The following is an 11929-nucleotide window of genomic DNA, read 5'->3' on the forward strand; positions in this document are numbered from 1 at the left end:
ACCTGTCTGATCTAGAGAAGATCTGTGTGGAGAATCCCTCCTGCAGTGTGTGCAAACCTGGTGAACAACTACAGGAAACGTTTGACCTCTGTCATTGCAAACAAAGGCTACTGTACCAAATATTAATATTGGTTTTCTCAGGTTTTCAAATACTTATTTGTAGCTGTATCACACAAATGAATCGTTGAGAAAAAAATAATACATTGTGATTTCTGGATTTTTCTTTCTAGATTATCTCTCTCACAGTGGACATGCACCTACGATGAAAATTTCAGACCCCTCCATGATTACTAAGTGGGAGAACTTGCAATATAGCAGGGTGTTCTAATGCTTATTTTCTTCACTGTAACAGGAAATATTTGGTTGCTAGTATTGATGCCGGTCTAGAATCAAATTGAATCAAATACCTATAAAATTAAAAGGTTCACATGTTGCCACAGCAACATAATTTGTGTGGTTTGAGTTTAAGAAAACTCTTTGGAGTTGGACCAGTGATCAGATCATATTTTATCACAAATTAATGCAGAAATGCTGCTCATTCCAAAGTGTTCACACTGACTTTTGTGTTTCTCAGCATAGAATGTAATTCCGCGCTTGCTCTTGGCTTTGGACAGGAGCCAGACTGACATGCGAGCCCCCGCCGTCTTCGAGTGGAAACCAGACAGGAAAATCAAACGTTTTTACTTGCTTGTGGAATTGATCGGAGTCACAGAGAACTTCTGTTGTCTTCAGAAACTAGAAACTATAGGAGAAATTGTATGTTACCATCTGCTGAGTTAGGCCAATTAGATCGAAGTGCCGTAGGACCTGTTGCTTTCAAATACTGTACTGTACCACTATAGATTGACCTCATCTTTCTGCCAGTGCAGAGCACACATACTTTCTGTTCGGTGCTCAGAAAAACACCAGCGTGTTTATCATTAGCACGCTAACTGAAACAAAAAGCCTAATGAGACTTTTTCACAGTATCAAGATACATTTTACAGGAAAAAAATAAAGGATTTAAGTCTTGTATGTCATGAGATACTACAAGTACTTTCGAGGCAGAACATGAAACATTTCCCCACCAAAATTAATTTTTCTTAATTTTGCTTTTTAAGGTGTCATTATCGTTGCAGTGTTTTTTTTTAATAAATCAAAGCTACAATATTACAATATTATAGTTTTTATTTCTGTGAACAAAGTGTTACTATAAGAATACAATTTTATTTTTGGAGTATAAAACATTATTTTTAATTTAGGTCTTGTGAGAATATTTTTGTTATTTTCTTTCAAGAAAAAACGGAAATATTAAAGTCTTAATTGTTTTAAGAAAAAAACAATTGATGCTCATAACAGCTTATGACAAATATTTATTGTTATCGTGCTAATTGAACAAGAAAAGCAAATAAGAGAGAGAGGTTATTTCTCAACTTGTCATTCCTCCTATTTTTAATCATCTCCTCACAAGAGTGTCAATTTTCGTACTTTTCTACAAAGTCGAATGAGAGGCCTCCACGCTCATGCTTAGCGCTACACACTAAGTACATGCCTCGGCGTCTTGAAATTCTCCCTTCCTGTGAAATTGTTCATTCCTTTTTGACATTTACTCTGCCTTTACCATTTGTACGCTTTGTAAAGAATAAATGTCAGGAACTCATTTGGGCTGGGTGTCATTTGCTTGCGTGCACACAGTCAAAGTAAATGTCAGGGTGAATAAAATCATTTAAGATGGAAAAAAGTAAGATAATTTCATGTATATGTTAGGATATTAAGTGGAAGACAAAGGCTAAAGGGCTTAAAGGTCTAATCTAGAGGGCCGAAATTTTATTTATAAATCACACAAACGTAGCTAATTTTTCATGAAAAAAATATTTAAAAAATTCTCACCAGACATTCTCAACAAAAATGAAATAAATTAGCGCCAAAGTGCACATTTTCTTGTAATCCGAATGTCTCCGATGTCTGTTTCAAACCGTTGAATCTGCTCTCGTGTGACGTCACATCCTAGCAATGGCTTCCTGCACAGACGATAGAGAGAGATAGACAGCAGTGATGAAGAGGTTCTTATGGAATGCTCTGTGGAAGAGATAGGAACTGAAGAGGAGGAATTTTGTTATTCTTCCCATGTTCGAAAAACATCCCAGGCAGATGTAATTCAACCATGTAGCTTCAAACAAGAGTTGACAAATGCAACACAAGGACAGGATTCGGCGTGACCTGACGAAGTTGACACGGAACTTCGCACCCAAAACACAGACTGGTAGGTACCTCAAGAAATCTACGTACACTTTGTTGACGAAATAATCCAATTCAAACACGTTTAAACGTCTATTGCTGCTTGCATACAACGGTGAGTCGTTTGTCGTCGTTGTTGTTGTACTCGCGACTGAGTCGGAGTAAAACAAAAATCGAAACCCTCGGTATCATTCCACATTTAAAGATTTAGCCCATATTTTAAATAATGCACCTAACACTTGAGAGCGCACACTGCCCTAGTCGAATTTCAGGAAGACCTCCGCATCAACAGTACTCTAACTCTATGCAGTGTCCAAATTTCGTCACATGGATGCAGATATAGCTGGGTTGCACGTGACGTCACGCTTGTTCATCCGGGTACTTGACCGGCATTGTTGCAGACAAGCAGTCAGCTGTCAAACGTCATCATGCTGGACTTTTGCTGCGTCTACGGATGTGGAAATCGCGGAAACACAAACATTGCAAAGCGATTTTTCCATGTCCCAAAGATTAGATTGCATGAAGGAGAAGATACAATGGAGTTATCAAAAAACGGCAACAAAAGTGGCTTACAAATATACGACGTTCAGATCTGAACGAAGCTTGAGAACGCAAGGCAAATGGTTATTTGAAAGTCTGTTCTGATCATTTTGTAAGTGGTAAGCGTTTGTATTTCTACTCTCCGGGTATTCTACTTCAGGGAAGTGTTTCAAATCCTTTGAAACTACGTTGTTGTGGAGACTATACGGATCGGTATCTTCACAGAGTTTGATCTTCTGCACATATCTAGCTTTGGAGACATCATCGAGTGAATTAAAGTAGGCAGAAAACACCGGCCGCTCGCCCCTCACACATGGGTCTGTGGATGTTGCCAGGGTGATGTCGTCTGCAATGCCTAGCTTGTCTGTAGAAATGGCGGCGATTATCACGTGATTGCAACCCAAGCATTACCTGACATCTATATCTGTATCGGTATTGTACTTACATTTAAAATGAGGTAGATACTTCTAATACTAAACAATTGAACACGTACGTACCTACTTGCTCCCGAAGCCAAGTGAAAGTTGTACCAGGTTTTCAAAGCAGTCCTCATTGAAATGCTTGGTACATATTACTCTCCATTTTGATTTGTAAGTCCAATGCGCCTGCTTTGTCTTCGCAAACCTGGTCCATAACCTGCCTACCCGTTCATGTTTCGGCCATTCATGTGAGCTGACTCCGTCAGCATTTGATGCGGAACAGCCGTATTAAAAACACTTCCTCACCATCTTTGCTCGCTTTTTCACTCAGATCTGTGAAAAATAATGTCAGGATCAGGGGCAGTCGTTTAAATACAAGAACTTTTACAGGCTGCGGATCCGAGCGAGCGCAGACGCAACCAAAGTAAATGGCAAAGGGAATCAAGTCATTGAGAAAAGAAAAACAATCAGAGAATTCACATATTTAGCAAACGCTCGCTCGCTCGCTTGCTCACTTTCAATAAACAAAACTTTTTTTTTTTCCTAGCCACTTTCCAAGGATAGAAGGAAGATAATTAAAGTAAAAGTGGCCGTCTTGCTCGTCTCTGCTTATCGCGTTCTTCCTGCTTTGATCGAGCTCCTCGTATAACAAGGCCCCCGGGTCCGGCGCTACGAAAAACTACACAAATCATAATTGCGTGTGTGTGTGTGTGTGTGTGTGTGGGTATGGGCCCGCGAACACTCACACAAGTGTGCATGCTTAAAGTATGCACTGATTATCGTCTTACTTATGTCAGACACCAAATTTGGCCTCGGGGGATAATTTTTCATGAGTTGTGCATGTGCGTGTGCGTGCATGTTGCTTGAAAGCATTCTGCTCTCTAACAGAAGAGGATATTGCATTACCATTTTTTTTTTTTTGCAGACACTTAATTGGCATAAAAGTGCTGATACTTTTTTTTTCCCCAGATAGGGTTATTAAACTGGATACGGGGGCTCAAAGTGACTCGCTCTGTGGTATGCTTCTTGTCATTATGTTTATTTTCTATTGCAAAGTATTGTTTTTCATGATATAAGAATTATTTTTGAAATCCATGTTTTGAGATTAAAGAGATTTTTTTTCAAGAAAAAAAGTCTTCATACATCTGAATATTACAACTCAACATTCACTTACTTTCGCAACATTAAGATTAGACATTAAGACATTAACTTTTTAGAAAGTGAGTCTTAATGAGTGGGGGGGGCAGATTTTAAAAAAATAAGAAAGAAAGAAAAATGTCTCCATAATGTAAAAATATTTTTTTTCAAGATCAAAATCATGATCTTGGTGCATAAATCTTTTTTTTGTTGTTGTTGAGAAAATGGTTTTTAAAATGTAAAACTATTTGAAGGGTTTAATTTTGAAATCACAATTTTATGAAACTTTTTTTCATTAACAAAGTCACAATATCAACAGTTTAAAATCTCTAAAAGATTTTAAATAATTATGATATTATTTAATATTCAGATTTTTTCCTTTTTTTAGTATAGTGTGTAATTATCTTCAAAGAAAAAAGGCAGAATATTTCAAGATTACTTTTAATTTTTTCTATGAAAACGAAAAAAAAACACATAAGTACAATAAATTAAATTGTTTGGTGTGAACAAAATCAACGTATTAAAATCTTGTTTCTGTCTAAAAAAATTTTGTCAGACTATAGCAAATATAAAGCACGAATATGCTATGCAGAAAAAAATAAGATGAATATGACATATGATGACCAATTCCTCAATCAATTCATATGCATCATTACCCAAAAAAGACTTTTAACTATGGGAATACATTGGTATTTTTTGGGAGGGGGTGGAGGATCTAAAATTTTATATCTAGCTTGTACTACTATAAATATACTGCCTTTGTGATGATGACAATGATGATACTTCCTGCATCGTCAACGTGTATTTTAGGGCTTGTGAATACACATTACAAACGTTTGATTACAGGCTGACCGCTTAAGGGCAACGTCTGGGTTGAACGGGGCTTTTGGGGGTGTTCAGTGGGGGCGGGCGGGGGTCCAGCCAGAGCGTCTCCCAGGCGAGGAGGCTCCTCTGAAGTCTGCCAGCTGCTATCTGGTTACTCCTTGAAGGCCCTGCCGTGATTAGTCCGCGCTCGCATTCCTCGGCGCCCCCATTTACTGCGATCCGGCGTACTCAGCGCTACACAAGGCAGCGCTCACACAAATACACACTTACTAAAAAAAGAAAACTGATTGCGGAACGGTCAACAAATATTTATTAGCATAAATATGGGGCCGAGCTGGAGCCATCACCCCAAATTTCACCTCAAAGTAAAAAAAAAAAAATCTTGGAAATCTGGGAAGAATACTCTTAGCACTGTACTGTAATAAATAATAATCATAGTAATAATTATAATAATATGGAGATAATAACCCATAGGTGTGGATGTGAGTGCAAATGGTTGTTTATGTGTGCCTTGTGATTGGCTGGCGACCAGGTGAGGGTGGACCCACCCACAACCCATGTGAGGATAAGCGGTGCATGAAATGAAATGGGGAAAAATAATACATTTTATTTCAAGGATCTTTTAAAAAAAAAAAAAAAAAAACCTCCAGACACTAAACAATAAAATAGTGGTTAAACTCATTCAGCTGCACAAGTAGTAAAGTAAAATTTTATTTTCTGTATTCAGTATTTGTACTTGAAAAGTAAACACAAGTACAGTGTAAGAATATAATGGGATGAGCTTGAGTCAGTTTACAACAAAGAATTCTTTATTACTATTTTTACAGGATATACTGTATAAAAAAATATATTTAATATTAGTGTTAGTACTGTTAGTACTTGTTAAATACCATTCCCAGAACTTCAAAGGGTGCTCACACATGCTCAACAGGGTTTAGGTCTGGAGATATGCTGAGCCGGTCCATCACACCCTACCTTTAGTTTCTTTAACAAGTCAGCGGTCATCTTGAAGAGGTGTTAGGGGTCATCGCCATGGCGGAATGTTGCCCCGCGCGTAGGAAGCGGATTGCGCTCTGCTCGCTACGTGCCAGTACACGCGGCAATCCTGCAGCCCCAGGCCACGCGTCTTGCGCCTCCATGCTTGACTGTCGGCAGTCAGTCTGTCTTTTGTGCACCTCACCAAGGGGCTTCCTCTGGAAGATATGGTCTGAGTACAAACTGGCTGACCCCCGACCCCTTCAACCTCTGCAGCAATGCCGACACCACCTTGAACGTCAGTTTTCCAAAGATCCCCTCTGGACTTCTTTGGTCAATTATGGTGAGGCCTGTTCTGAGTGATGTCAGCTCCAGTCCATCTTTATGTTGACTAGGAAGTTGTTTACTATGACGTGTATAACTTCCTGTGACGTGTATGAGAGAGTGTGAGAGTGATTCCCACTCACACCTGAGGCCTTGAAACAGGATTGAGTCACATAATGCCGGCTGGCCAAGCGGGCGCATTCTGGACCTTTTCACTTTTGCTCCCAGTGGTTTGAACATTAATAGCTACATGTTGAAAGTAGAACGCCCGATCTCGTCAGATCTCAGGAGCTAAGCAGGTTTGGCCCTGGTTAGTACTTGGATGGGAGACTGCCTGGGAATACCAGGTGCTGTAAGCTTCTCTCTCTGGCTAAACTGCAGAGAGGTTGCATCAGGAAGGGCATCCTGTGGGAAAACTGTGCCAAACAAATATGAGCGTTCATCTGAGATGACACGCCGTGTCGACCCCTAATGGAACACCCTGAAAGGAAATGAAGAAGAAGAAGGGTTATGGGTTATTACCTGTTAACTGAGTTCGGATTTCAAAATCTATCAGTTTGTTTTATAATTGGGTTAGGGTTACGTTCTATAACAAAGTGACAAGACATTTTAATGGTTTCTGAAACCGGAACTACAACAGAAAGGAGTTTGCGAGAAGATGACTACGGACAGACTAACTTACAACATGTCAGTACGGTTGTCAGTTAAGCGTCCTCTAGTATATCAAAAGTAAACAAAAGTCATGTACGTGTGGTTCCTTATGTGAACTTTAAGATGGCAGAAGTAGAACGTTTGTCCAGTGGTTGGGTTTGTTGTTGGCGTTGTGGTGTTACTCGTAAACTGGTGTCAACCACAAGTACACGTCAGTCACCTGGCACAAAAGTGTGAGGGCTGAATAGTGGTCCTCCTCCTCCTCCTCCTCCTCCTCCTCCTCCCCTGCTGCTGAACCAGACGACCGATCGTCATTTGATGACATACAGTCGCTGCATTATTGAAGTCGGCTGTCAGCCGAGGAGGCCGACATCACAAGAAAATGTCTTTTCCCCGCGTCGCCTTATTGAAAATGGATATCGTCGCCTGTCTGGTGGCGATATTGCAGCCATCAATCATATTTCATATGCCGTGTTCACTGACATTTCTCTTGAGTTATCCTCCTAATAATGTACGTATACAACCTATAGGAATGCACCGAGGGACAGGAGGGAAGTTATAGCGTGGTGACGGTAATGCGATGTGACGCAAACAACCATGAAGACGGAACCAGAATCATGATGCGCGTCATCCCGGGTCTGGGGGGTGGTGGGGTGTTGAAGCCTTAGAATACGCTTGAAGTCTGAGAAATCAATGAGGCAACACGTTCATGCCACTTTTGAAATATTTCATTAAACAGTACATAAAGCTCATCTAAGCTTTGGTTGTGTATGAAACGTGAAGAATCTTGTGAAGAAATATGTACATATTCCTTAATCGTTGTCAAATGAAAGTCAGAGTTCTTTTTCACTGAAAAGCCTTCATTGGCGTTTTAGTTTCACAAGGGTCGCTGGAGTGTTGGAGCCTATCCCAGATGTCAACGGGCAGGAGGCAGGGTACACTCTGAACTGGTCGCCAGCCAATTGCAGGGCACATCAAGACAAACAGTCGCACTCACAATCACACCTCGGGGCAATTTAGAGTGTCCAATTAATGTTGCATGTTATTGAGATGTGGGAGGAAACCGGTGTGCCCGAAGATAACCCCCGTAGTCATGGGGAGAACATGCAGACTCCACACAGGCGGGTCCGGGATCTAACCCGGGACCTCAGAGAGGCTAAGCTTTCCAGCTCAGCCACCGTGCCCCATTTTAGTTTCATCCAGGAACATTTGTGTATTATTATGAGACTGAAGTTGTACGCAAGGTAAAATATTTATATATCACCCAAAAAAATACAAGGACAGTTAACTATTTTTTGAGTTATTAATATTAATATCAATTTAATTTATTTAACAAAATGTGTAATGTTATGGGAATAAAGTCGTAATCAAGTGAGAGAGGAAAAAATAAACATCTGATGTTAATCCTGTAATATAATGGACTTTCCCTCTAAAAGTAGTTATTTTTTCTCAGAAAAAATTATGACTATTCTCATGTGATCCCCCCAAAATCCATATTTTTTAAAATAATGCCACTTTATTTTTAAAAAAATTGTAATTGATTTTTCTTTAAAAATTAAAAATTTATTCTTGCAAAATTAGATCGTTTCTCCCCCCAAAATTTTAAAGATGAAAAAAAGAATGAATTTATTCTCATAACATTCATCTTTTTCCTCACACCATATATTTCTTTCCATGAAAAAAAAAAAATTTACTTTGGGGACAAATAGTAGAAAATAATAAATAAATAAATGGAAATACTGATTTGCCATTATTTTTCTCGTAAGATCGAGATTTTTTTCTTTTTACTTATTCTTGTCAAAATTGTGACTATTTTGATTTTTCTTGCGGGTGGGGCTCCAATACAGCTAGTGAGAATTGTGTTTTTCACGAGACATGAAAGATTGCAGTGGACCTCAGCTACATAGTTTCAAAGTTTGCCCCTTCTGCTGTAGCAGCGACTTTGAAGAAAAAGCAGCACATGAACAAAGGAATCGGGGGAGTTAACATCTCGCTGAAGAGACTATATACCTGTGCGTATTCTTATATGTTCTCCTTGGACATGTCAAGGCACTTTTTGTGTTAAAGTAGAAGTTGTTTGGAGGTTTATATTCACCATCGCATCCATGCTAATTTCCATTTACCTGTCTATGATGTTTAACGTCATACGTTAGCGTTTGTTGTTAAATAGCTTTTGGTTAAACATTTTAGTTTCAAAGTATTGACAGAATTTCATTTGGTTTTGTTTTCTGTGGCAGATTTACAGTGAAATTCAACTCGGAGAGATAAATGCTCTTGTTTGAAAAACTGAGTTTGGGTCTATGGAAGTAAATAAGTGCCATCAGGATTTGAATTTCAAATGCCACAGAAAACAGGATTTGAATTTGAAATGTAAAGTGATCAGATTTTCAATAGTTGTATTTCAGCGTAACTTTTCAATGTTAACAATTCAACTGGCTACAATTCGCTGACTAAAATTCACCATCTGTGCCACCAGGCAGAGTTACTTCAGGTCAGAACCGAACACCCAGCCAATCGCAGTTACGCTTTCTTAGTCATGTGACTACTTAATACATAATACTTCTGTGGCATTTCAAATTAAAATCCTGGTGGCACTTATTTAATTCCATAGGGTCACTGTATACGATATACGGTGTATGTATTTATATGACAAAGAAAGTGGATGAGTAAGAATGAGAAGTGAGTAAAAGTTGAACAAAAATAATATACAGTACCTTGCTGATGCCACAGAAAGACGAAACAAACTAATAAAAAATGAGGTTTTTTTAATTAGTTTCATTGTTTCAAACATCATTTCATGTCATGTCATTATCCAAGCTGCTTATTCTCACAAGAGTCACGGGAAAGCTGGAGCCTATCCCAGGTAGTTTCGGGCAAAAGGCGAACCACAACCTGAACTGGTCGCCAGCCAGTCACAGGGCAGATAGCAACACCATCACTGAGAGGGAATCGATCCCACGCTGCCCACACTAAAGGCAGGCGTGTGTACCACTACACCATCAGTGTGTGATAGATATATGGCAGATTTGTATTGAATCAAATGGAACGTATGTCCCACGATAACCGTCGTAATTCTAAAGTTTGCCGAGGATCTCGTGCGCATTCGAGGGGGGCCGCTACACAGCTTCGTGCAGTATTTGTGATCACACGTCTCTTCTATTAAAACATATTGTAGGGTTTTTGTTGTCGTTGTGGTCATCCGTTGATAACAAGTGTGGGATTGCCTCCAGGTTGATGTGAGCTAAAACGTCACTGGAGGAGCTAAAAAAAAAAAAAAAAAAAGCTTGAAAATGCCACAAGCGATCATAGCTGTCTTCAACCCCCCCCCCCCCCCCCTGCCTTCCCCATCTGATTGACACTTCCAGCCTGTAATTGTGGGCAGACTTCACCCCCACCCCCACGATCATCCCCCATCCCGGCTCCTCTCCTGTCTTTTTTCCCCCTCCGGCTAGGAGCAGACAGACTGTCTTATGCGCACCCCCCCCCCACCCCCATTTCTTCCATTTGAGTCTATTGGCACAGACTTTCATGGAAGGAGGCACGTGTACAGGAATCCATACATACACACATATACAGTATGTATCCAAACATATTGCATGTAAGCGTATGACGTACAGCGGGCCCGTGGATGGACGGGTCAGAACCCTTGATCTGGAAATACAGCGTCCACCTCCAAACAATGTTCAACTTTTAAGGGTTGACTCACCTTCCACGTTCAAACAATCAAGAGGACGATGGTTAGATCACACGCACATTTTACGTGTTTATTAGCGACCAGGCTGCAGTGACACTGCTCTTGTTGCAGGGTTGGATCGGAGACATGGAACCGCTTAGGCTGGACTGCGCTGCGAGGGCATGTCGTCCGTGACGAGGCCTGCGACTTCAAGGAACGAGGTCCAGTCACGTTTCCCCCTCACATCCCCCCTCCTTTGGGAATATTCATGCCAACTAACGGCCTCTCTCAGTACATTGACAGGTTTGATTGGGTTGTTATTCCCAACCATTGTGACCTCGTCACCCTTCGCTCTGGGTTTGTTTTCGGGTTGTTTGCAGTTTTGTTGTGCGTGGTGTAATGTTGGCCTCGCCGATGTAGGTCTTTTGAGACAGTGGACGTGGGTAAAGCAGGCTTACAGTCATAATCCGCTTCACAGACACCCATCTGACAGGACGAGGCCCAGACGGGAGGGGAGGGGGGACACACATGCACATCTGAAGCCACACACACACACACACACACACACACACACACGTTTGTCTTGAACGGGTCGCAGTCTAGCATGTGGCTCATTTCCTCAGGCGTGCCACCAAAATTCTTTGTTCGATTCCGTGCGTTCGTCCGCTGATGACAAAGACGGGCACCTTTGTTGACTGTGTGGCTTCCTGATGTGCGTCACGGCTTCCTGTGTGTGATATCGTCAGTCATCAAGGACGCCCGTACCAAAATAACTCGCATCAAGGAGACCCTTTAGCAAGGAATAATGAGGATTTTGGATAAGAAGACGAAAACAATCGCGATAGTAGGACGGAGCGTCGATTAATCATGTTTGAGGAGAATGAACCGAATCAAAATGGGAGTTCACCGGTTATCACTCGCAACTTGTTTGTGGTCAAAAACAACAACAACGCAAAAAGTAATTTTTGTTTGCTTTTCAAAAGAGGAAAGTATCAAGATCAATTAAATTGTTTTTAAAAAAAATTGGTTCTGAGCACTTGGGTTCAGATCTGGCCCCCGCCTGTGTGGAGTTTGCATGTTCTCCCGGTGCCTGTTTTTTTTTTTCCTGGGTATTCCAGTTTTCTCCTAAAAACATGCATGATAGGTCATGTGAAGACTCTATATTGTC

The sequence above is a fragment of the Syngnathoides biaculeatus genome, chromosome 17, assembly GCF_019802595.1.
Source record: "Syngnathoides biaculeatus isolate LvHL_M chromosome 17, ASM1980259v1, whole genome shotgun sequence".
NCBI classification, from domain to species: domain Eukaryota; kingdom Metazoa; phylum Chordata; class Actinopteri; order Syngnathiformes; family Syngnathidae; genus Syngnathoides; species Syngnathoides biaculeatus.